This window comes from Odontesthes bonariensis, chromosome 7, assembly GCF_027942865.1.
Source record: "Odontesthes bonariensis isolate fOdoBon6 chromosome 7, fOdoBon6.hap1, whole genome shotgun sequence".
NCBI classification, from domain to species: domain Eukaryota; kingdom Metazoa; phylum Chordata; class Actinopteri; order Atheriniformes; family Atherinopsidae; genus Odontesthes; species Odontesthes bonariensis.
This window is the reverse complement of record NC_134512.1, coordinates 25,018,294-25,045,647: the sequence shown is the minus strand read 5'-3', so window position 1 is coordinate 25,045,647 and position 27,354 is coordinate 25,018,294. Positions and strand designations below refer to the sequence as shown.

The following is a 27,354-nucleotide window of genomic DNA, read 5'->3' as shown; positions in this document are numbered from 1 at the left end:
ATTTTTTTTAAATAATCTTTTTTATTTACAGTTCATTCCATCCTCCATCCCTTAATAGAAAGAAAAAAAACTTCTGTACACAGATGACTCCAAACTCCTGGGGAGTATTCCTATTAAATAACATTATGCAAACGGTCTCATAGTGGGAATGGATTAGTGCAGGAAGGGGGCACGTGAAGCCGGAAAAGGCGGCTGCTGGTGGCTGGAAGGGGGTCAGAGCAGGGGGTCACCCCTCAGTCTCTTGACTGCACAGGGATGGATGCCATCTGTTCACATGGAAACACAATCGAGCAGTTAAGAAGTAAGCTGCTTTGTTGTACTCTCCCTTTTTATTCTCACTGTTGTCCCCTTTGGTCTGTCTTTCTCTTTCTTTCTGCCTCACAATGCCTCATTCAGTGTTTATCTCCTGTGCTCTGAATAAATAGAGACACCTTATCTGCGCTGAGGAGAGCGGTGATAAATGCTTTCTACTGCTCCCCACAAGGGTGAAGAAGACGAGCGCACCTCGCTGCTTCATCATAGCTGCTCTTTTTAGGACAAGTGAATAGGAGACGTTTCTCATTCAGGTCATGTTGGTGGCTTAGGATTCTGAAAACAATTCCCAAGGCTGAGCACAAACTCTTGCCCTATAATTTAAAGGAAATAACAAAAGAATCAGGCACTTCTATGAGCGCTCTCCCTTTCTCCTTCCCCCTGTTTGAGTAATGGGTCGCTGGCTGTGGAAATGAAACTTTATGATGAGATCCATTCTTGAGTGTTTTTTAATGCAGCAAAATAGCCTTTGGACTGCTAAGAAATGGAGGTTAGTTAATATTTGGCCCTGTAGCAAGCGCCCAGCTGCTGAACTGCTACAAGTCCTGAGTTGGCTAAAGTTCATCTTGTTCTTTTCAGAGTTACAGTTTCCCCACTTAAAATATGTTGTCTCCTGGAAGACCGTCCCAAATTTCAGGGAGTATGGCAGTGTTTTTTTGGTGTTACTTTTTTTTATTTATTTTTTTTTGGGTCGCATTAATTTGAACTCGTACCCTGTCTCTTTTGTTTGCATTCCACAGGATTACTGGCTCCTGTCATTTTCATTTTGAAACAAAACCATAATCCTTGTAAACAACAAGCAATCCCATGCCTCCTGTCCATGGCATACAGGCAAAAACACAGCAAAGACGATGTTGGTGAATAGCTTATTTTAAAATACTGGTTGACCTCATTCGCTTTGAAACAAAGACGCCACCAAAATCATAATTGCATTGCATTGTATTTTAGACCTGCTTTTGGGTTTTGTTTTTCGATTGGAATTTGTAAATTTACCACTCATAAAATAGCTGTGGCACGCATGGGAAAGATCCATATGCATTGCGTTGTTCCGCTTTCTTATCTAAGGTACACATAGTTTTCAGGGAGGTGTGTGCATTGTGAAGGGTGTGTCAGCTTTGCATTAGATGCCTGAAGGATCTTGGGAATAAAGATTTCCCTTAAATTGGAGTTAGACCATGTCTTTTCATGTCTGAGGATTAGCCTGTGATGAAGGGACGTCATGCGGAGGTGGATTTCTGATCTTATCTCTGCTGCAACCCTTGTCCTAGGACTGTAAGGCCTTTTCCGTAACTACCCCTCCAAAGACTGTCCTTTTGTCCTGCCCTTTTAGTCTGATGTGGTGTTTGTACTACACACTAAACCCCTGCTACCCATGACACTCATCACTTCTCGCATGCACTTGAGATCAGAAATAACAAAGTGGATGTATAACAGGCCTACGAGGTGTGATTATGTTAATTCTCATCCTAAGTCCCCCAGCAGCAGGGTATGAGATGGGCTCTGTGGCGGAGGAGCCTAGAACTTCTTTGCACCAATCACCAACGACAGATTAAGTTTAATACTTCCAAGTTTAGTACTTCAGCCATATTCATAATATCTAAGTACAACTCAGCAGGGTGTAGTTTTACCTCTTAACAACCTTGAAACTTTCTCCTCTCACACTGCCTTTAATCCCCATGCCCACTACCGACCTCACCGGGCAGTCAACCCATCACAGCTGCCAGTTCACACTGGCTGCTGCTGCAGCTGAAGCCACCTCACCTCCTCCCTCATGCCCTCTATCCGTCAGCGCTTGTGAGTCTTCCTTCCGCTGCTATTGCTTAGAGAACGAGTCAGAGACACATGATGCATACTGTAAACATGCACAAACTCGTGTCAGAACAAAACGCTTCACATGGGGTGGGAGCTGTCTTAATTGCTTTGAGGAGAACTCGTGGGGCAGGGTGTTCTGCCCGAGAACTTAAATAAACTGGTGTCTTTTAAGTAGAGAAATGGAGCAGGAAGAGGGATGGTTAGTGTGATTTAGAGGCAGGCAGTGACATGCTTGACAAAAGAAAAGTTAGCCAGGAAATCATGATCTCCACTGCTGTTTCGAAGGGCTTTTTGGAAACAAAAGCGGCAGCTTTGTATTGGTTAGACGTCTGCCTCAGTCTCCCTCCTCTCACCCTCTTCCCTGTGGCTGAAAGAGGCCTTGGCTTTTGATGCTGCCTGTGAGTCATGTCAACCAGTCCACCTCGGGCCACGAACAAAATTTCACACCTACCCTGCCTTTTACCACGAGAAAGGTTTTCTGAAAACTGTTCAGCAGTGACGAGACTCCACCTGTTCAGGGTAATCTTAGTGAGATGCTTTCTTCTCAAGGTTTCATTGGCGAGAGAAAAGAGAGCAAGAAGTTAATTTATTTTTTTGCTTTGATAATTGAGACTGGCACATATTGCTATCAAAGTACTATGCATTTTAACGCTTCACAGGAGTTGGTTATGCCTGCTTATTAAGTGGAACGTGGCAGGCGGTGTTTAGTCCACCTCCATCTCGTTTTGATGAAAAGACAACAGATCTCTGTCTCTGGATACATATTGAAGATGAGTCAACGCTTCATTTTTGTGCAGATTGAGGGTACCTGTGCTGGATTTGGCAGCCTGCTGATAGATCTGTCACATAGCTTTTGGCTGAAATTGACTTGGGCTTATATTCTAACCACAGAATAATGGAAACCGTGCAGAGCTACTTATTCCACCTGTGAAGCATTATCACTGTGCGTTTTGTTCTTGAATGAGAGTGACTTTATGTTGAGTGGCATTTAATCCCAGCTAAAGCACCAGAGGATGCATTTTTATCCATGTGAGTCATTTCGCAGTTAATCCGCACACTGACCAATTTACTCCCACAAAGATCATTTTTAATTATCACCTCTACTTTACAGTTAATATGACGTCCAGCTGGTTGATGTTAATAAGGTAGAGGCCGTGGACTATTGGGCCTCCGTTTCTTTTATTTATTTATTTATTTTTTTTGCCTGTTTACTGGATGATTAATTATGAAGTACTAAATGTGAGCCTCAGCCAGAAATGGTGGGTGACAGATGCATGAAGGGTCAGTGCATTGGCAGCAGCTGGAGATGAAGGTCACGCCAACTTGAGATCGCAAAGGGGGAAGATGATGAGGCAAACTGGGGAAGCCATGGAGGGGTTGCCTGTGCAAGTGTTACTTTGTTCAGGGCATGGATAACTCTCTTGGATCTATCAAGTAACTCACCGGCAGAGTGTCAAATGAGTGACAGATGTACAACCCTTCTCTTAAGTAGACAATGCTTTGAAAAACATGTATGACATGGCATGAACTTTAAGCATACATTCAGGTTTTTTTGTTTAAACATTACCACTCCTAAAATTATTGATATGCTAAGAACTCCATCAAATCAGTGCATTTGTACAAGTTGTCATGGGAAAATCTGATGGCCTGAAAAGGCTTGGGAAAGACTCCATACCCTTTTCCTCACTCAGTCAGCAGGGATCAATGAATATGCTACGTCTCTGCCCATCAGCAGCTGATGCTTCTCATCTTGTGTCCACTACATTGTGGAGAGGCTGACAAACGTTAATGGCTGGCCGTGCTACTTGCTGGCAGACTGGCGACAGTAGTCACTGGCTGAACTCCCTGCTTGAACAGAAAAACCCTTAAAAGTTGATGGACATGCCCGCTTATACTTGGTTTGGAACGGATTCAAAATGTATAATCCTGATCTGTTTTTGGGTCAGATTTGTAAAGCACTTCTCTCTTTGGACAAGACATGAAAGCCTACAGAATCTGATTTTGTGCCATTAGGTCCGTCATCCTCACAACATGAGTGAAACACGCAGAGTAGCTTCTCCTGCTCGCTTCTGTTACCTTCTCCAGATGGCTAAATCCTGCTCCTCCTTTCTCCTAGCTTCTCATTTAAAGACTCATAACAGCGCCTGGCAAATTTGCTGTAGAGCCCCACCCTGCGAGTAGTCGAGATATTTTCCTCCACCCGGACCTCGCCTTTATGTACAGGATGCTATGCAGATTCAAAGCATAAATCCCTCAACCACGACTTTGTATGTTGTTGTTGTTTTTGCAATGGCTTGTCACACATAAAAATAATTTTAAGAACCTGTAAACAAGGTTGGAAACTTTTATTTTCATCATTGTATGACTTCAAATATGGATGTTCAGAGAGGAGCACTTTCAGTTGTCAGCTCATTTTGGATTTGATTATTTTTATTATAACAACTTTAAGGAACCACAGATTTACAAGAAAAAAACAGTAATAGTATGCACGCACAAGCTCTAAAATAGCCATAGTCGTATTGAATCTCTGTAAACAATATTATCTCTGGCATGTGTTGAAGCAAGCTGGCGTGTGGACGTGGACATGCGAGGAGGAGGGGGGTTCTGCTGCAGTGCTGGAGGTTGGATGTTTGTCCCTTGTTTGTCTGTCTGACGTGTTGAGTGTCTAAAGAAGATCTGTTTTCGCATACCTGTGCTTGTTAGTGTGACACTTGCAGATTTCCTAACACTCAGTTGTTGTGTTTTTGGAACAAAATAAATAAACATGGAAATAGAGATCACATGCGACTGTATTTAAAATGTTGGACATTAAGCAGCACATTACACAAGCGAGGGCAGTTTGTATATTTTTCTACATTTCCCAAATCTTTTCTTGATAATCAGGTTTGGATAATATAGTGTAAGCAAGGTTGTCTTCCTTTTTTTCCCCTTTTTTTTTGTCTCCTAATGAAATAGTTTTATGAAAATCCATTTTTGTCTGTACATGTCCTTGCTCTGTTAAATGAGGTGGGTATGGTGGCCTTTCAGTAGCCTATGATCCAAAAGGGACCCATTAAAATCTGTTCATACAGCGATTGTTAAAGTTGCAGAGAATCTAGTTAAATGTCACCGGCTCAGTTGCTTCTCATCTGTAAACTGACAGACCGTTTTACGACAGCAGCAGTCTCAGCAGCAGTAATAATACCGCCCAAAGAAAAACAAAAAAACAACCTTAACCGTGGAGACTGACATTTTGGTAGTGACCACCGGTCACAAAATTAAAAAAAAAAAAAAAATGGATAGTTACTAATCAGAGATGGCATTTGTGGCAGTATAAGCACCTTTTTTTTTTATTTGATTTTTTTTTTTTCTCTCTTTATATGGGAAGCAGGTTTTTTGTTGTTGTTTTCGTTTTGTTTTTTACAATTGATCCCCATGGGAGAATTAGCTGCCCGGTGTAGCTGCAGAGTTATTCAGCAGGGAAAAGAAGAGTAGAATATAAGCACAAAACCAGCAAAAATGGCAAGTCTACAGGTTAGCTTTGTCATCCTTTGTTGTATGCTTTCTTTCTTTCTTTTTTTTTTTTTTTTTTTTATAGAGGGCATTGGTGTGAGTCATGTTCTCACCTCAGTGTTGACCTTGATGTGTTGGGGCATTGTGGTGTACTGAAAGCATATCTGCAGGAGTGCACGTCTTTCTGGTTTGATAAACAGTGACATTAGTAATGCTTAATCAGCCTCCCATAACTTCTGTTCCAGAACAGTGTGAAAAAACACGGTGCACTTGTGTTCATAACTTCCTGTTAACTTCTCCACCGTTGAACTTAGTTCCTAGTTCTTTTTTTGTTTGTGTTTTTTTTTATCGGCAGATTCTCTTTATCTTTTCTCTTGTGCTTCATTGCTTTTTTTTCCAACTCCATTTTGTTCTTTCTGCTCTTCTTACTCGGCGTGTCTGTAGTCTACATGGACATTTATCCTGGTGCTTCGAACCTGCCTGGGGCGTGGAGCCGTCTCCTGAAATGCAGATCTGTGGAGGTGTCATCATAGCTCTATGTCTTGGGTGTCTGCCCTTGCCCCCCAGCCTCGCTCTCTTATTCATGTAGCTGTGATGACTTGCATTATTCCTCACCGACTCATCTGGGTAGCCTCAGATCCAGCCAGTTTTTTTTGCCCTCTCAACTTTTTCAGCAAAAAACGGAAGCTTGGTCGATATTTTTGCTGATATCTGCAGATTATGTAGACATGGTATCTGCATTTTTTTCTTTTTTCATCCCGTTCTTTCCCTTTTTGTAGCGTGTCATGTGATGGCAATGCTGATAACTTCTTCTTGTAGAGTTTATTTTGGTCCAGTGACACACAGTTTCCCATCGTTCCCCTTTTTAACGGATCGTTGTTTACAGTTGGTGCACACTGGGTTTTCAGCTTCTAAGTAAAGCAAATGATAGGCTTGGGGAAAAATGACATCAGAGTCGCAGCCACATGCCCTTGTAGGAATGCCTAAATATTTACGAGCTCTCATAACACATGCTAGCCAACCACTCGGCTTTGGATATGTTCAGCCGGAAAGTTTTTAAACGTTGCTCTGTGGTCACTTCAATCTGTTGTGACTACGTCTATTCTACGTCTTGTCTGAGCTGAGCCCACGTCACATCCCTCAGTGGAACTGGGCTCTTTAATTACAGTCATTAGCATTACTAGATCTGCTGCTGGGGTTAAAGAACCCTATTACCAAGACTTCTTCTCTTCCTTCCCCACAAAGTGGACGGCCTAGTGCTGCTATCCAGTATGTTGTTCAAACACTGTTTACAGAACACATTCTGCTAAAATGCACCCCCAAATCACACGGGTCTCACCAGGAGAAATTTTCCCCATCTACCCTCATCCTCTTTCAGCTGGATATGGTGAAGAATTGTGCAACAGTCTAATAACAGACTGCAGTAAAGTGGGTTGTACGACAGCATATGTGCTGCGGTTTGTTTACTTGTTGACTGGTGCCGAATGGTTGTGTGACCAAGCCAGAGTAGCCATTTATCCACCACTCCAGATCTCCATTAAGATTTCTTTGTAGTTGTTCCTGTTGAGCCCAACAGTACATTTGCACTGACGTTTCTGCTTCTCCTTTTGCCAGTGTTTTTATTCCTGACCCTGGCTCTGGTCTCTTTCACTTCCCGCTCGTGTTTTTGTCTGCTGTCAGGAATTCATCACACATTCCTCCGTGTCTGTTGTTTAATTAGTAATACCGAGTCGGTTGCCTCTTTAAGGTAATGGGGGAAAAAGAAGAAAAAAAGGGTCACATCTTGTTCCCACTGTGTTTCTATACGTTCCTCCACCTACCAACTTAAAAAGCAAAACTTCCTTCTGGAGCAGCATGCCAAAACCACACATCTGTTGTAAACCGAAAATGTAAACAAAGCAAGTTATAATCACTGAGTGGTGTTATTGTAAGTGGTCTTGTTTTTCTTGTAGTATTAGAAATCGGATTAGATTGGATTGAAGTGACGTTGTCTTTCCTTTATGTCAACAGTATTCTTGCTTAGACCTGACCATACCTTTTTTATGATGTGAACTGTTAATCTTGAATTATTTCTGTTTCTCATCAAGACAGGAACCCTTTTCATCTGTGTGGCAGCATTTGATAAGCCTGTTTTAGTGACATGTCCTCGCTGTTTAAAGTTCAGCCAGAGATGTGCATGACATGTTTCAGGAAAATACTTGTCACGCTGTGCAGTTCCTCATGCCATCTTGTTTTAAGGAAGTGTTGAAATATCTCTGGGATGATGTTGGCTTAGAGGTTGTACAGCTTTGTGATAGCAAATGGCCCTCCCTCGGCCTGATGGCATGCACCTCATGTTGGCTGGTGTTGATGTGAAGATCAGAATACACACTAAGCTAGGCTTTATGTTTCATTGCAATCTTAGCAGCAGCAGGCCACCTGTGGAGCTCAGACAAATAAAAATCCCATTTCCCCTCTTTCCATTGGTGGTATTAAGAGCTGAAGATTGTGCTGTAGCCTGAGTGCCAATGGAAAAAGCCACTCAGTGTGTGAGCAGTTAAAGCCCGCTCAGCGCCGCGAGGGTAAGGCCTTCCTTCTGTACGCATCACCCCAGTCAGCCGGATCGATTCACTGTTTGCTCCGTCTTGTCCTAAGTGCAAGCTCACACTGCCTGCTCTACCCACAGAAAATAATTCGGAGTTTGACCAGGGCAGTCAGCTTCCCCGGGCTTACTTGGCAAACAGACACACCCAAATACACAAGTGTATACATGTATAAAGATTCTGGGCAGGAGCTGGGCAGCCAACGCTTGGAACCATGAATTCCTCATAACACAATCTGTTGACTGATCAATAATTCAATTCTATCTGTGAGCAAGCATGTCTCGATCCAATCACACCTGCACCTTCTTTGGCCTTCTCCTAACAAGGTGGGTGTTGTGTCCTTGAGCTGTGCTCAGCGTGTGTGTGCTGATTAGCTGGCTGCAGTTAGTTCTCAGGCAGCGGTTGTTCTACAGTCCATTGCTGTGTATCCATTTCCCTTGTGTTTGTGTGTACACGCATGAGAGCCCTTGGCCACTGTGGATTACAGAGTGTTCATTATTTCAACTGTATACATCTCTCTTGTGTCTTTGTGTCCACAGCTGCGTGTGGAGTTGTCCACACACATTCGGTGAAGTTGATGGAGTTGTGGGGAAGTGGTATTCTGAGATTATGCATGATCTGTCTCTCCCTCAAGGCACTCAGAATCAAAGAGATGGATCTCATTAAAAGGTATAGAGCCTGTGGAGAGGTCAACGGCTAAGTTCTCTGATTAGTCGGATCCAGCGGGCTGCTTGGCCACTGTGTTTGGCAGTGGGCAGGTGGGGGGGTGGGGGGGTGCCCTCATCGACATGCCTCTCATCCCTCTCAAGCCCACACCTGGTGGGTGCTGTACCCAACACTTTTTCTCACCACAGGCTTCCGGCTCATCTGATGGGGTCAAGGACGACACACAGGGGCATGGATTTACCCCCAGCTGCTGTCGCCTGGCCCCCTCCATCTCCCTTACTTTTTGTCACTGCCCAATGGGTTGGCTACTTCCAGTTCTGTTTTTATCCCTCTTTGAGTGTTTTATCAAAGGCCACATTCAGTTTCCATCCCTGTGACGGCTTCTCTCGCTGCATATCAAGCTGCACCAATAGCCCGGCGAGGAGCTTTCTGGGTCGTTAGTAACTCGTTCCAGGGCCTGAACCTCTATCAAAGCCAGCGATCATGAACCAGGGATGACTTTGAGCCAAGGGCAAAGTGTGTGTTTGTATGTGTCTGTCAGTCTGTCTAACTGTGAGTTAAAGATGGGGCACATCTGAAGGTTGCCTGACTTTGGACAGTTTCTCCTTTCCTCTGAACGGTCTTTTTCGTTACTTTGGCTTTCAGTCCACTGTGTGCCTCTCAGTTTAATGCCCTTCCAGATAAAACAAAGCCAGTAAACTTCCTCTTTGTGTCTCCTCTTCCTTCTCTCACTGATAACCACGCTATCTAAAAGTAGGCTCTGGCAACACTGCTTGTCTATTCACCCCCTCCTGCTCCACCCCTACTCCCCAACCTCCTAATCGTCTCTCTCAGTATGGAGGGGTGTATTGTATGTAATCAGTAGATGGGGTGGGGTGTTTTTTTTTTTCCCCCTTTTCTTTTCTGGGCCGCGAGAAGAGGTGACGGAAGTGATTGTGGATGGAGCAGACTGGTGCGTATCTGCTGACTGTCACTTCCATTAAGTGTGCTGTCCTCAGCCGCCTTCCTTATATGCCCAGATCCAGCGTCCTAGTAAGCCCCTTTTGTTCAGTGTCCAACCTCTAATTCACAAACCCTTCAACCCCAAACTTTTCCAGTCCAAGGATTTAGATCACTTTTAAGATTTATTTTTGTTGCTTTACAAAATCTATGGGAGGTGAGGATTTTGTATATACAATTTGTATATTGGCGTAAGGCTTTGGCATTAATTTCCCCAAGAGCAAAGAGCGATGAATAGTCCACACACTGTTTTATGGCTCCCACTTCCTCACAGTATTGGCTCCTCTCAGGCTCGGTCAGTTAATAAAACGTGACTTTTTTTTTTTTTTTTTTTTTTAGGAGAAAACATAGAAGTGCTTGCTTTTGAAGTTGACTATCATGAAATCTTCTGCCCTGTTTTTGTTTACACGTCAATGCACATCCTGATCACTCAAACAACAGAGCACTGCCAATAATGTTAGCCTCAAAAGAGTTTAACACTGTGTAAGTACTTTTTCCTAAAGGGCAGCGCTGTGCCTTTGCTTGTCGATGTCTGTTTAGCAGAATAATCAGTGCCTTAATTAACAAAAGTCAGTTCGGAATATCAATTATAGTGTTACTTTATCTGCAGTCATGTCGCACCAAGAGGCAATTATGACTGATTGTGAGTTTCTATTGTCTCTCACTGATGATAATTAGTTATTTCTTTCTTATAATTCACGTTTTTTTATTTTTTTTTTCTCCATACTTAATTTCAAATCCTACTGTCAGCTCCTATTTGCAGTTTCTTTTCGTTTGTGAGTGAGTTCATCATGAGTGTGTTATGTCTAAGAGAGAAGGCAGTGTGTTGTAACTCAGAGCCGTAGGGGTCTGCTGGCGTTTACTCAATCTCATCCCAGTCCAGACACGCTCGTTGCTCTGGTATGACAAACATCTCCAAGATACTGGCTCAAACTAGACCTGAGCCTTAATAGAAAACATTCCCCTCCACTCTTATACACATTTATATATACCACCCCTCCCCCCCTTCTGTTTATCTGTCAGTGTCAAACATCCTCACAAAAAACACACTCTTGACTGTCCTGTTTTTCTTTTAATACCAGACTCTGGTGTTTGTCTGGCTGAAGTAAGGACACTCATTTTTGGCCCTAGCCGTGGTAGCTATAAAAAAACAGATCTGCTTTACAACTGCACGTGTCTGTTTGTTTAGGTGGTGTGATGGTGTGCGTCCATATCGGAGCAGCGTGCCATCAGCCAGCACCCTCGCACTCATCACCTCTAGTCTCCGTAGCAGATACTGAACATTGTTTGGTTTCACCCCATCTTTTCTATTTTTCCCTTTTGGCCCTTTTTTTTTTTTTTTTCTTGTCTGATTGAAATGGTCCTTCTGTTCTCACTTTTACACCCCTGTTTGGAAATAATTTGCCATGCTTGATTGTCTCTGAGACACGACTGTGGTATGGTTCTTTTCCAGTTTCTGCAGAGTAGTTTGCATTTGCCGATTGGCTCGTTCAGAGTTGGTAAAGGGTGGAGTGGAACCAATTATAGCAATGGGTTTTGTGCGCAGTAAGCGTAGCGTGGCTGTAGTGGGTGTGATGGGTTTTTAATGGGGCTGAGCCAGAGTCACAGATGTAAAGACTTGTTGTTTTTGGTTATTTGAATGGTCAGTGTGCGATAGGTGAGCCAGCAGAGCACAGTCTACTTGAATCTTTGACTGATTGTTAAGCAGCACTCAAAGCCAGATGGTTTCTCAGCAGTATTTTTAAATCACTTGTTTGTTCCACTGATTTATAATTGAAATGTGAGTCACATAGCCAAGAATTTTGCAGAACCCAAGACAGAATGAAAGTTCTGTGCTGTTGGGGTTGTGTGCCTGTTTCTCCATCTGTTAGTAACATTGGTTGTAAGCTTTGTTGGTAGCTATATTCAAAGACTAAGTAGAGAAAGAGAATTAAATCATCTGAGTGTTCATCGCCCAAAGTCATGATTGGTGTGCCAATTGTCTGCTTACTCACAATGGGAGTTGAAAGCAAAAACTCATCCTGTTGAGGTATTCTTAGGTTGTTATCTCATAAGTAATGAAAGTGTTGCTTCTTCCCCATCTTTGGAGCCACTGTGTGTTCCTGCATCTGTAAGGGATTGTATGGTAAATGATATGGCACAGGCCATTAGCTAGATTGTTGTCTGTTCATACTGCTGGCTCTTCCTGATAGCTGAAGTGTTTTCATATCCCCTTTTGTAAGGATGCACATTAATCTACACGCAGACTGGTACATTGAAATGCTCTCCAGCTGCACACATTGATCCACAAGGGGCTTGATCAGCTAAGAAATGAATAAGAGGATGCCAGTTCACTAGTTTTAGCTTAGCTCTGACTGGACCATCAAATAAGTGATTTGTATTCGTACTGTCTTGCAGTAGCCAATCTGGACAGGGGTTGTTATCATAAGGCCTTAATGAAACAGCTGCCTAGCACTCTTCACCAGGACTCTCTTCAAGCCTTTCTACGACTTTGAAAACGTCATGTTCTGCCCGTTGTGTCGGACACACTGCCTGCTAATGATTCCTGGCTCTGTTCCAACCTCATCCTGTATTCTGAACCTGGCTTTTGTTGCACCCCTCTCACAACTTAGAGACTTACCTGGATCATTCCAGCCAGCTGTCTGACTCTATTGGGGAAATGGTTTTCTAGAGTTGCGGAGGTACTTTGAGGATGAGCCCTAACCTATGGTCTGCTCTGAGAGAGGATGGCTAGCAAATACCACTGCTAACACGCTGATATTAGAGACGCAAGGGTGTCAGAGCCCTGTGGGGAAGCCACAGCGGATTTTTCACTTCACAAACTAACCTAGTCACATTGAAATGGCTTTTTTTGCTGTTTCGGCTCTGCCCTCTTGCTGCCCTTGACTCTGTGTGTTACTATTTAAATCAAATGCATGTGCAAGGATGTAAGCTCCATGTAACCACTAGCAGCTAACCTAAGTACATCACCCTTATCTGTGATGTCAATTGCTTCGTTTCCTGTCCATGCTTGTTGGATCCAGGTCATAAACTGCTCCCTCCCCATCCGTACAACTACCTGTTTGTTTTAATGCACACTAAGCCTTTTGTTGGAAAGGGTATTAGCCTACATTTGTGGGCATGGGTGCTTTGTCATCCAGAGTTGGGAATGACCGCTCCAGATGGGTGATTAGTCACTACTGTGTGTATGTGTGTCTTAAAAGACTGAGAGAGCTGCTACTTTATTTGAACCAACATGAGTTCGATTGCGGCGGGATGAGACCGACAGCCTAAATTAAGATAAAACACAGCGGCTTGTATTGGTTCATGTCATAGGCTTCTGTCCATGTTTGTGTGCACTGATGTTTGACTCTGAGCGTTTATCATCTAAGAGCACCACCACCACCCCCCCAAACACACACCCTCCACAAGACATATCCCCAATGCAATCTCATCTCCTGCTCTGACTCGGCTAGTGGGGTTTCCATCAGCAATTTGGAGTGCAGCTCTCGTGCCTGTAGGCTGGTGTAATGATAGCTTTTGAGCTTTAGCAAAAGAGAAAAAAAGCCCAGCTGTTTTCTCACAAAGTATGAGAATGAAAAGTGGGGAAGAGGAGGAGGAAGAAAGCGTCACCAGCCCTCTATTGTACAGCTGCAGTCTCATACTGCTCATGACGCAGACCTAACAAAAAGCTAGAACACATGCACCTGGAGAGATTAATTGGTTGCTGTTAGCTCTAACTCTCATCATCACCTGCAGCAGAGAAGGTAGGGAATACAGAAAAGAAAGTGCTGGCTGGTTTTGGTGAAGGATAATAAGGCACTGGGGAAAAGTCGTTTTTCTCTCTCCTCGACCGCAGGCTGAGAGAAAGTTTCTGGAGTCAAACACTCCAGTGTTAGAAACTGAAGCTTAGATGCTGTTGATTTATGTTCACCTGGTCTAGTTAGCCGTGTGACGGCTCATCACCTAGATCTGATTACTCTGAAGACATGGTTAACAGCCCATTTGGAGGCTATATTTGTGTGTGTGCAAACAAGTGTGTAACATTGCGAGTGTGTGGTGCACCACTGTCCAGACACATCTGCTTTGCTTTAATTAGTTTTGGCTGGCAGAAGAATCCACCAGTCTCTGGTGTTTAATAAAAGCCAAGACGGCAGGCATTTATCAAGGTCTGCATACAGCTAAGGGATTGTGTGTTCATTTGGCAAAATCAGTTTAAAGTGACTGTGCTCTTTTTATTTTCTCAAACTGTTTGCAATGAAGTTCTTGTCTTCCCTGCATGCAGGGGCAAGTTGAAACGCAGTTAATCTCTCCTGTGCATGTTTCTGTCCTCTTTTCACTGTTTCTTTTTTTTTTTTTTTTTTTTATGTTAGTCATTATATTAATACGGCATGTGTCTGACCCATATTTCTAGCCTTTTGTGTTCTCCCAAGGTTCCTTTTCTGGCTTGCCCTCTTCACTTGCTTTTTTGGTCAGAGCTATCGCTGTGAGAATCCCAGCCAGAAAGACAGAGGCTATGTTTTGTTGTCTACTCAGTCAGAATTAGTAAGTGGTCCTCTGGAACAAACAGATCCACTCATTTGTCTCGCCCTCTTCTAAATGCAATAGTTTCTAATCAAGGCAGGGGAATTTCACTGATCAAACAATATGAGCTGACACATCCTCTCCTCTCTTGGCCTATTCTCTACCTCCTGCGCCCTTCCATCCCTTCCCATCTGTGAATGTTACCTGACAGGACTCATTTGTCTGCCCCCCCTCCCAGGTGTTCTCTTTCCATCTACTTGGCCCAGCCACCTGATCCCTCTCTCCTGTTGTTCCGCCAGTCCCTACAGAGCTGTAGAGATTGTTGCATGTGTGTGACTAAGAGGACGGGGAGTCTGAATAGACGGAAATTGAACTGAGCAGAGGCGAGTGCACACAGGTGCAGCTCCTCTTGCTGCCCGAGGGATAGCTGTCAAAGTCTCTGCATTTCGTCCCTCTCTCCTCGTGTTTTCCCCACTGTAGTCTTGGACTGTCTCGCTCTAATCTTAAGAAGGCTTAGCTAAACACGCTTTTAAGATGGGGTGGTCCCATGAGGAACAGCACCCACAGGGGAGCATACATGCTGCTGTGCCTTCAGCTGTTGCTGATCCGTCTCAAACTTCTGTGTTTTTTTTTTTTTTTTTTGCATTATGGATATTGTTTCAGTTATTATCTCTGACTTACTAGAAGGAGAAGTTTCCCATAAGGGATAATAAAGATTTCCACTACTACTGTAATATATTACATGCCAGAAGAGCCTGGAAGATGTGGTGAGGAATTCAAAAGAAGCAGGAGCATAGCTAACGTTGCCCCCAAGCTCCTCTTGCAAGTCGAGTGAATGCAAATGGAGTTTTGAATAAAGCAGAGTTGCCCAGCTGTAATGTTCTGCACTTCTACACAATGCTGTGCCGCCCTATATTGTATCATTCAATTCCACAACATCTTCCTTTTTGATTGGGATTGGCTCTCTGATTCAGCTCACTGGGGAAGAATGCTTTGATTTTTTTTTTTTTTTTTTTTTTTTTTTAAAAAAGTCTTTTTTGGGGGGTTGGGGCAGCAGACTTGACCAGATTAAATGGATGCTGTCCAGGCCGTGTGAACGGATGGCTCCTAGCCATCCTCTCATTTGTGTTTCTCATTGTCGCTCGCAGCTCTCCTCCATTTTTGTTTTCTCCACGTCCCTTTGTTTGCCCTGCGCTTCTACTCAGTATCTGGCCAACGATTGATAAGACCCAATCCCTGACAATGCTTGGCATGCAGCACAGAATCGGTGGCAACTGTGTATTGTGGCGAGTGTGTCTGTTCAGGCTTTAGGAAGGAGATGGGATGTGGCTCACGTCATTGTTTATCTACCTTTCCTCTTCCAGATGGAGCTCAGCAGAAAGAATGTGCTTCTTGACATCCTCAGTCTTTTTCTCTCTTTTTCCTAAATCTGTCTCTTCTTCCATCTCTCCTGTGGCTCACTCTGGTCTGTGGACTTGGTTTCAGATCCAGAACATTCAGCATGAGGTGAGGGGAAGAAGGTGGAGAGGGCCAGGAAAGCAGACTGAGACTTGAGAGGGAGCCCTCGAAAGTCAGGTGGCAGTTCCCGATTGTGTGGATAGACTTGGTGTGAGAACATATGAGCTCTCAGATTGTAATTCTGAGACTGTAGCACTTGATGAGATGTGCTTGTAAAACTAAATCACAGCGTCCAAGACTGAAAGTATATCAACACAATTCAAACACAACTTATTTTCTTTTTTCATTTTTTCCTAGGTCAGTAAATCATACAAAACTTGTCTCAGAGAACAATTGAGTCAGCCAGCCCCAGTCCTCTTGGCCATCTGGATTGATGGACGCTCAATTCCAGCAGCCGGAGATAATCATAGCGTGTCAGCCTCCAACGATCCAAACTCTTATCTGTGTCTGCCCACTGCCAGCAGGCCTCAAATGACCACAGGGACACACATTTCTCTTTTATTGTTCCAAAACACCAAGGGGAAGGAGTTTTTTTTTTCTTCTGTGTACTAAACTTAGCTTTATCAGGATTGTGCGAATACATCTACTTGCTGGATGGTAACGTTCATTCTGAGTGCACCTTTACCGGGGTTAATTGAATTAAACTTACCTCCCTATTGAATGCACTTATAAGGGAACGCTTTCATTTTTTTTTTCTATTTATTCACTTTTGCTTGCTGCCATTTTAGATTGATAATGCACTGTATGAATTGTCTGGTGGTTAGCCTTTTCCATCCGAGTCCTTAATCAGAAAATGTTCCACTCTAAAATACCGATACTATCACATTGGTTTGGGACATTGTCCCATGGTACTTTCAGGTGCCTTTTAAAGACCTTTTACTTTAAAGTCCCCCTGCATTCATCATCAACTATGACCAAATAAAATTATCTCTCCTGAGTGTTTAACACAACAATAGAGTTGCATGAAAGTTGTATCCCTCTCGCATCCGCTCTGCTGCCCAAAGGTCTTTGGAGGGGCTATTTTTCCCCGAATGAGCTGTGCTAATTGTGGCCTAATGGCGAGCTGTTACAGCTTAAAAGTGGTAAAAAGCAGTCGGTTGGTGAAGCTTGCTGCCTTTCCTGTGCGGGCTGATTACGCTGTCTAGTTAATGCACCCTCCTCAGATACAAATGGAGAGTGGTTATTGCATCAGAAGAGACAGTCAGCCTGTCAAAATCGCTCTCTCTACCAGACAAGAGAGAGATAAAGAGAGATGGAAAAGAGTGAGAGGGAATATATTCTGTAGAGCCAATTTCACTGAGGGGATAGAAGCGGGTTGGTGCAATTATGAAATATAGCTTTGTTTCAATAATGACCTTCTCTCCACAGGCTATATATAGACCAGTGTAAATGATTTGGAGAATGTTGGAGAATGGGTCACAGTGTCCTATAGGTGATGACCTATGGATTCCTATGGAGAGCACAGGCAGTCTCCAGTGAAAGATTATGTCTTGCTGGCACTATGTTGAGAAGGGATGGCAGCATTGACAGCTCTGGACACAGCAGTCTGAGTCAGTATAACACGCCCTCTCCAGGTTTTTGCTCTTTTGCAAGTTGGTCCCTTCTAGTTTCCTATACTTGGTATGTATGTGTGGGAGTGCGTGCCTGTGTGCCTCTGCTTGAATTCTTCAAAAGGAAAGGGGGAACTCTCATGCTGGCTGTTTTTCTTTTACCATAATTAATCACCAGAGGATCACATGATTCTTTCGGCTCAAGATGCATTTTCTTTAAAATGAAACGAGAAAAAACAAAAAGGAGAGGGAAAAAAAAAAAATCCCGCTCAGCATAACGTGCGCTGCAAGTCATACATGAAAGCCCCTTGAAACATGGTCTCAGCACTGCTGCTAGTTGTGTAAAGCGCTCTTATTCGCTGCTGCACTGCTTACTTATGCATCTGTCTGGATATAAACTCAGAGGTGGTGTGAACCAGCTGTTCCTCTAGCATTTAAGCCAAAGTTTTGAGGTGGGGGAGGAGGGGGTCATGAACTGAAGCACTTCTTTTTGACCTCCTGATGGAAGCAACAGACTCTTTTGGAATGCCAGGCTGCCATAAACCAGAAATTTAGTTTGAGCCATAGACAGCCACCTTAAAGGGGAACTCCGGGGCATTTGAAGCGCGTTTCCATTGCTAGAGGTTGTCAAATACTGATAGTAGGACACAGAGAGGTGCAAATCTGTGCTCCCTGTGTGGAGATCGCTCTGTCCGCACAGCATGTCATGCGAGGCTAATACGTGGTGGCTAGGGGCAAGCGCTAACCCTTCCACGTAAAACAACAACTTGCACACTGCAGAAACGTCACACCACTTTATAAACCATCCGACAATAAAGTCACAAGCCTTACCATCAAAACCATATGCATGGTTCTCACATTACTGGCATGGGGACGTTACAAAACAACTTTATAAACAGCATGTCACTCACCGGCTGGTTGTAGGCTCGCGCATGTGAAAGCCCAAAAGAGTCGATGGACGATAATCACATATACAAAACAATTATCTTCTCTAGAAAAACTGCGTTCAAGTATTTAAAACATTACAACAATACATGCCCAGTAATATTGTTGTAATGTTTTAAATACTTGAACGCAGTTTTTCTAGAGAATATAATTGTTTTGTATATGGGATTATTCTCCATCGACTCTTTTGGGCTTTCACATGCGCGAGCCTACCGACAAGAGGTAAGTGACATGCTGTTTATAAAGTTGTTTTGTAACGTCCCCATGCCAGTAATGTGAGAACCATGCATATGGTTTTGAAGGTAAGGCTTGTGACTTTATTGTCGGATGGTTTATAAAGTGGTGTGACGTTTCTGCAGTGTGCAAGTTGTTGTTTTACGTGGAAGGGTTAGCTCTTGCCCCTAGCCACCACGTATTAGCCTCGCATGACATGCTGTGCGGACAGCGCTATCTCCACACAGGGAGCACAGATTTGCACCTCTCTGTGTCCTACTATCAGTATTTGACAACCTCTAGCAATGGAAACGCGCTTCAAATGCCCCGGAGTTCCCCTTTAAGTATTTACACTGAACCACTCATCAGCAGCGTTTACACATTTGAATACTTTAATGTACTATGAATACTAATGAACACATTGCTATGCCAAGAATAGTTATTACTAATCTATGAATATGTTTCGCACCTCTCAGACGTATACTCCTATACAGTCTATCTAAATCCATGTAGAGCATTGAAGATCTGTCTTGTGGCAATTAAAATCTAAATTTGGGCCACAACTCAATTATTAATGTAAATAACAAACAACTGCTCACATATTTTATTATTAAGTGTCTGGAAATGGTATTTTTCTGAGTCTTTACTCAGAGGCTCAGTGTAATATACTGTTCTGATGGTGACGGGTTCGAGTCTATCATTCAGTGGGGTTACATGGCACTGAAAGGATCAGATAATTGGCTAAATTACAATAAGATTGAGTTATTAAGTGCATGTAGACACCTTAATCTGACAAGAAATTGGGTCGAATCGAGTTACTCGCGATGGGATTAAGAAAGAACTCGGTTGAAATTCAAAATAAACGGGGCGGTCGGTGGCGTAGTGGGTTAAGCAGCCGCCCCATGTACAGAGGCTACAGTCCTCGCTGCAGCTGGCCCCGGTTCAAGTCCCGCACCGAGCAGCCCTTTGCTGCATGTCTTCCCCCTCTCTCTTCCCCCTGCTCCCTGTCTCTCTCCAACTGTCCTATCATTAAAGGCATAAAAAGTCAAAATAAATGTGCTTGTAGACGGGTGAAGCACGTGGTGAATTAGACCTTGCGTTCTGCGCATGCTCGAGATTTTTTTTCCCGTGGTCAGGAACCGGAAGTCGGAAGAGACGATATTACTGTTGTAGTCGCCGTCAGAAAGAAAAACACCGCGATGGAGAATGTGCCGTTGTGCATCGCGTTTGTGCAATAAGCAGCTCATCAAAAACGAAATATAGAGGGGTGTTTACCTTCATCTTGCTCTTCATTCGCCATTTTCTCGAATGCCTGAGTTTGGTGGTGATGCGGTCAACCCGAAGTGGCTCTATTAGCAATAGTTGAAATGGGTTCAGCGCCACCTATTGTATCGGAAGTGTGACATGCTTTGTGACTCTGATCCAATTAATTCACCGCCATATATCCAAGGATAATTACCCTTGCTCAACTCATTCTTATTGTAATTTAGCCAATCATCTGATCCTTTCAGTGCCATGTAACCCCACTGATTGTTTCTTTGCAGACTAAATTCATCCAAAAATCAATAATCATCTGATCATACTGATAACATGCTTGAGTAGATTATCTAGTATTTTGATGTATGATGAAAAATATTAAGGCTCCATTCTTAGTTTAAGTTTGGATTTAGTAAATTGTTAAACACACTTACACACCAAGCAGTTGGTGAGGGGAAGCCCCCACCTCCTTGTGGTGCCAGTGTACAGCCATGCCTGACTCCACTCTTTTATTATCATGATTGCCTGCAAAAGGTGGTGGGACGCTCAGCGCATTCACCCTGCCAGACGGCTTCATAAAGTGACTACTGATGGTTCCCAGTGGGGCCCTCATCAGCAGCAGAGAGCAGTGGAGCGCTTGTGGACTTTGCTCTTAGAAGTGACAATAGTTCTCCTGCCGACAGAGGGAGAAAAGGGAGGAGGGAGGTTAAGAAAAGCAAGATGGCCGACCAGCCATTGCTTCTCTTGAGTGCCTCATAGAGAGGTCATTCAGAAAGTAATGAGGTGAAACGCTGCCGTAGAGCAGTAACTGTCAATCAGGTTGGACATTTGTTGTGTTATAATGAGCGCCTGTTTTGAGTAAGCACCAAGATAACTAGGCAGCTCAGTGGAATGTAGACCAACTTTAGCCCACTCCAACATCTGTCTCTTTTTTTAAAATCTCCTTCATCCCTCACTTTTTTTTCTCTGAGAACTAGGCAAGGAAAGCTAGCCATGGACCATTTCCCAAGCATAATCCAACATCTGTCTTCCTCACGTCTCATACTTTGGCAACATTCACTCCCCCCCTGCATCTTTTCTACATCCTCCACCCCACCCCCCACCCTCTGGTTGCCGTCACGGCCTCTGAATGATTTCCTCTCACTGGGAGCCTTCTCCGAGTCACTGTGGCAGTGTCAAACGAGGCTCCTATTTAAGCTCATTAAATGTTTCCAAGAGAATAGGAAATCAATGGTGCATACCGGTGCGCAAGAACTTTTCTCTTAATTTAATTTCCCCTCCCCCGTATCTTTTTGCACATCCATTCTTTTTTTTCTCCCCTCCATCATTCATGTTTGCTCTCTCCAGCTTGTCGTTTCCCTTTAAGTGGAGGAGATGGAGGGGGCAATTGTTGATGTGGGGTGTTGTGGAGGAGCCCAAAAACGGTTGCCTTCAGAAACCATTTGGGATTCGTGTTTGTGATGGGCACCGTGGTGCGAGGCTGTCCAGACCGTTCAGCGTTGTTTAGCACTCACCACGCAGAGCATAATCGACTTGAAAGTTTTACTCACACTGGCCACAGCCATAGAGTTTGGGCTTTTCTTTCAGGCCCCGCTATTGGGGAACGGGTTTCGAACAGAGCAGAATGCTGCAGTGAAAACATGTGGGGGAGTGTGTCATGCTGATGTTTTGGACTGAGATTAGCTCAGTTTGAAAATACTCCCACTTAATGCTTGCTTCATGATGGCTTTCACTCATCTGCTATTTTTGTCCATCTTTGTCTTTTACTCAGAAGTTATTATTAAAGGACACTAAATATACATGGATATATAAAAATGTGTGTGTGTTCATGCTTGTGTGTCCTTGCTAGTACATGTCTGGCAGGTCTTTGTGTCGTTTGAAAATATGCCGAGGGACTAGGCCCACACCTTCTCTGGAGCTCCTGTAATTGCTCTTTCGGGGCCTTGTCTCTGGCCTGGAGCCTGTCGCCATCACTCTCAATGTGTCTCTCTGCCCTCACTCTCTGTCTTCTTTCCCTGCATGGCTCATTATGGTTGATCCCACACCTGCCCAGTTGGGGAATTCTCCATATACATACACACACACACACTCACACACATTCACACAGAGCCACTCAGCAGTTTTCAGAGCTGCCTGTCGCTTGGATGGTTTGTGTGCTATCTGCTATAAAACAGCTTTGCTAATACTGTTTGGCCAAGAAATGGAAACAATAGTGCCATCACATTTTTTTCCTTCCTGCTAGTGCAAAAAGACAGTTTCTCATCTTTTGTGGCTGTCAGGGCACCATTTTTCATAAATCCCCAGCCCTTCAACACCAACCTTTGTATATAGTAGTTTCAGCCACAGGCTCTTAACCACAGGCTTCTTTCCTTCTTCCATTACAGCTTTCCCTCTACCATGTCACCCAGCAGCCCTTTCCATGTCTGCTCCCAGGCTAGTGGGCTTACTTTGAAGGATAATGGATGTGGCCAGTTGCAGCTGCTCAGCAGCAGGGCACTATCATAGGAGTTATCTAAGGACCTGAGAGTGGCCTGTGATGAATGGCTAGGAGCTGTGTGTCTCAACCGATCAATAAGCCACTAGCACCCAAATGAGCTGGATGTCTCTTCGCTTTCTGCACCATCCCCATCCACTCATACATCTCCCTCTAATAATCTCCAACCATGTTTGTGAACTTTTCCCTCCAATTCATGGCCTGAATCGCGCAATTGATCTTTTATCCTTGGCTTGTTTTAAATAAAGGACAAGCATCTCTTCTCCATCCAAGCACACAACTATTTGGCAGTAGTTATTCTACTCTGGCGGCACACCTCACTCACATTAGTTGAGCCTGATCGAAAGCTTGTAATCGGAGAGGGAAAGCAGGAAAAATAAGGGAGAACATGCACGTAGCTGCTGCCCTCTCGTTTCTCCTCCCATTATTCTCATCTTCTCTCCTTTTCTGGCTCCAATCTTCCCTCTGATCAGTTGTTGTCTCTCACAAAGAGCAGACTCTGAGCCTGGTAATTGCATGTCTGCTGGCCACCACACCTGTTGCTGTCATTGCAGCCATGTTCAGGAGAAGGGAGATCTTCGCCCTATGGCCTGTGTTGCTCTAATCCCCACTACCGCAACCTTTGCTAAGGATGTAAACCCACAGGGACACGGGACTGTGATTTGGCCAGTGTGTACATGTATGGTGTCAGGTGCTCTCATATTTGATTGTGTTTATCAGTAACCTTGAGAGCCACCTCAGGTGTGTCCGTGCAAAAGTCTGTGTGTGTGTTTTCTCTAACCTGGTCAGTGCTGCTGGTTTACTCACCCCCCTCACAATCCTCTCTTTTGTTTCCTTCTCCAGAGCCCAGGCCCTTAATGAAGCTGGGGGTCAGCAGCAGTGTACGGCTAATTGGCCAAGTTCGCCTGGGGCTTTGGCTGTCTTTGATTGAAGTGTCCAGTGACCGCCCATTGTGTAGCCGGTGCTGCACCCTATTCTGTTCCACTCCAACAGCCAAGACGCTCACTGCACCCTTGTCGGACTCTCCCTAGTGAGTAGCACCCAAGGCCATTTTATTTTCACATATCCTCCTAACACTTTGTTCAGTTTTCTCCTTTTTTTTTTTTTTTGTGGAAGGAAAAATCGTCATTCTCTGAATATATAAATATATATATATATTTATTTTTTTGGATCCCCAGTTATGCCCTTCACACTGCATTTTTGTAATGTCTTGAAAAAACCTTTATCACGCGTTCCTTATTTTTCTAAGCTCCTATTCATCCCGTCTTTCTCTATCTGTATACTGTTTTAATTTGCAGACTCTTTCATTCCCATACTTGGTCCCAGCATTTTCTCACTTTCTTGGCTTGCACTTCCCTCACACACTTTGTCCTCACTTGCCACAGTTGGATTTGAGCAATTACTATGGTCTCTCATTGGCCAGCAACCAGAAAAAAAAAAAAAAAACTTCCAGCCACTATTTTTCTCACGACGGGCACAAACTGTCTCAGGTCTGGCCAAGCTGCATCAAACTGTTCTCAGCTAACAGGAGGGTTTTGAGGCGATGGCCGGGGTGTCTCTAATTAGTTGAGCCTGCTCTTTTTACTTGTTAAGGCAGTCCTGGCTCCTATTGTTTAGCTGTGTGTACAGCACGAGAGGTAGAGGAACAGCTCTGGGAAAGGGCAGATAGCAGAGAGAAGTCACTGAGGCAGTAGCTGTGCTACCCAGTAGATAGTCGCCTATTTCACTGGGGAGATTCACAGGCAATGTGCAACCTCAGTGCCACAGCAAACCAAATATTTTCTTTGCTTTTCTTTTTCTTCTTTTTTTTTTTTTTTTATCGTACAAGTGGAACATGGCTTGCTTGTAAAATCTTCAGCACTCTGTTCATGTCAGATAACAATGGTCCAATTATAAGTCAAGACTCAGCCTACGAGTTTGATCACAAGGTATATTTTTATCATAACTTTATTTGCACACCTTTCGGTGTCTGTGCTTGTTTATTAAGGGATGCAAATGATTAAAATCTGCTCTGATGCTCATTTAATGATGATCCCCAGCAATTAACTGCTGCTGTGATGGTTTTATGTAGATGGTTGTTAAAACTTCTTCCGTACACGTTTAATTGAAGAGTAGAAAAACTACAGACACCATTACTCTCTAAGTTGATGAGATGACTGAAGGTGAAGATTATTAACATATAAGTGCACATGATTCATCACTTCCTTATAAACTGCTATGGTGTACTCTAAATCCCAAAGCCGCCACAAAGCCTCTTGGTTTCTTAGGCTGCTTGCTACACATGCTCATCTTTGGAGTGCTTAACCAACTCCTTCTCTCGCTTGTCCATCATCTTTTCCGTAATCAGCTGTTTGCTTAGGTCATAATTCTTGTGCTCCATTTTCTATCATATTTCCTCCGGTCCTGCATGCCTGCCAGCCATCCCTCTGGTGTTAAAGATAAACAAAATACGGCACATTTGAAATGTAGGCAACCGCAGGTGGCTGAGCACAGGCATCTTTCCACCCAAGTTCTATTAATTCAGCACAGCAAGAACAAGGTACTTAATCTACATGTGTGACCCAAAATAATGTTCATTAAACATTCACACTTCTTATCTTTGGAGTTTTCAGTGTTTATCTCTTTGTTGTTCACCCACTTCGTCGTAAATGTCATGGTAATGACATGCTTTTTGATATCCATGAGGATTAGGAAGTGTCAATCATTTCTCCCTTGAAGCTTTGCCTTGGCACAACCCCAGAGCAAAGAGTTACATGGAGATAAATGAATTGGGATGATTACAGAGTAAACAATCTCTTTTGTTTCTGTAGGGTGGTTTCTGTAGTTTTTTTTTTATTACCTTTAGCTTGTACAGACACCTTCAGAATGTGTAAAAAATGTTAAAGATTATTGTATTACCCGCTTTCGACATAACTGGTGGAGGAAGGCCTTAAAGCGGCACAATGCAACTTTTTCATGGTCATAAAATTGCTTGGCAATCATCAGATTGCTTGGCTGACCCGTTCTGATGAAAACGGTGACATTTCCATCTCCATCTGGTGGCCCTAGACCGAAACAGCACTTGCAACTTTGCCTGTGGCGCCGCGTGCTTTGTTTACCTCTGGAAGTCTCGCGACACACGACAGCCGAGAACTACTGCTTCACGGCAGGTCGTAAAGGGCTCTGAGCCGAGCCAGGTAGCCTGATAAGACACACCCCCTCTCCATTAGCTGTCGACGGCTCTCCAACTCTCTGCCAGTGTCTTGAAAAATAAACCGTAAATTGCCTCTGGTGGGTTTACGACAGTCTGGCTAGACTGTCGCCTTATTTTCTACGGAGCTCCCCCTACAGCTTTGGGATGTGTATTGCATGGTAAACAAACCCCGTATTACTGAAAGTTGCATAGCGCCGCTTTAACTGCCACAGGCCAGCACATAAACCGGACCCTCCTAGGATCTTCATGCTAGCTCTAGGTTTAGTCTTGCTCTCCAAACTCAGCAAATGTCATGTCCTTCCTGTACCAAAATAATGTAAACCGCCTTGTCTCTGACTCATCACCCCCGGCCCTCCTCCTGAAATCTGTCCTTTCTCCAACATGGTACTACAGCCTTCCAGTTTTCCATCGCCCCCTGCGAATATCCAAGCTGTCGAGCCTGACTGGACTGAACGTTTTCTTGCCAGGGCACAGTTGGAACAGATCCGGCCTCCGGGCCACATATACTGCTCCCCTCCAGGCCCTGCAAACAAGGCCTTCCCTACGCAGCTGTCATCTCAATGAGAAGCGCCTTGGATCACTACTGCAGACTCTTTTTTTTTTTTTTTTTTCTACAGACTTTATTTTGAGATTGCCTATCTTTGTGGAATGTGATAACTTTACATGCTTTACACCACACTGTGCGTGACTCTCTGAGCTTATTTAGTGAATCATTGAATTTGCACTGAATCATCAGTACACAACAATTCTTTGTTGATCAACAAGGAGAGCAGTTGTCGTTTTATAAAGCAGCAAAATGTGCATCTTTCAGGTGATTCTATAATAACACAAGTTAATTGCCACACAATGGCACATTTGAGCGCTGAGAACTGGCCATGAGGATTTATGAGAACATAAGCTGAAAAGCCAGGTCCAAGTTAGGGGGAGTTGCGTTGAGAGACAGATTCCAGACGAGCCTCTTAAACAGTTTCATGTCAAATCCGCAGAAGTACAAATCTCCAAAACGCTCTGCCAAGTTTCTGCAGAAATCACTGGAGCAGGAGCAGCAGAATTTCACACCGCCGCCCTTCGCCCTTGGCCCCCCTCTTCTCAGCCATCACTGGACGCTGTTTGGCAGAAAAGGGTGATGGGGAACATCTGTGAAAATCAGTGTGTGTACGCGGATGGTTGAATACGCTCACCAGATAAAGAATTGTGTGTTTATTTATTTTATTCTTTTTGGAGGCATCGCTTTCGCGGCAGCAGATGAGTCAATTATTCCAGCATACATCTCACAGTGGAATGAATGAAATATGAATGTAGATACAACTTGCAATTGTTTTAATAGTTAAAAGGCTCAAGGGCTGAATTGATCCTGGAGCCTGTGTTAGCAGATGAATGAGGAAGAGAGAGGGGGGGGAAACAAGGAGATGATAATGCACTTCCTCTGCAGCTAAATTACTTCCTGTGGCTGACAAAAAGGAAGCGGAGGCAGCCCCCTGTTGGCTTCATTTTCCCGTTTTTACTCAGTTTTCAGTGCATTAACAAAGGCATGTTTGCCTGCTGACTAGTTTATCATCAGAAACTGAAAAGAAAAGAAAAAAAGAGAAAATACTGAGAGAATGAATCAGCAGGTCTCTGGATGCTCCTCCGCAGCTGCCAGAGATGTGACTGCTCAGAGTCACTGAAGTCTCTTTTTATTTGGGTGTGCTTTGCAATATAAATAATGAAATGGAGCTCGTAATTGGTGGTTCTCGGTAATTAGGACCAAGCTGTCAGCTAGCGAAGTTGCCTCAGTCTGATGGAACTGCAGCTAGGGCAGTAATTAGTATTATCTACGGGGGTTGTTGACATAACAATAATCCCATTCTCAACCAGGATGGTGGGGCTAATGTTTAA

General features: G+C 43.8%; 1 protein-coding gene across 1 annotated transcript in view; it reads left to right on the top strand.

Annotated features, from left to right (window-relative positions):
- Positions 1 to 27,354, top strand: part of plxnb2b (plexin b2b) — a 116,534-nt gene that overhangs the window by 1,488 nt on the left and 87,692 nt on the right. Inside the window, exon 2 of the mRNA XM_075470274.1 lies at positions 23,127 to 23,313. The gene's annotated coding sequence lies outside the window, so the exon portion shown is untranslated. The remainder of the gene's footprint in view (positions 1 to 23,126; positions 23,314 to 27,354) is intronic.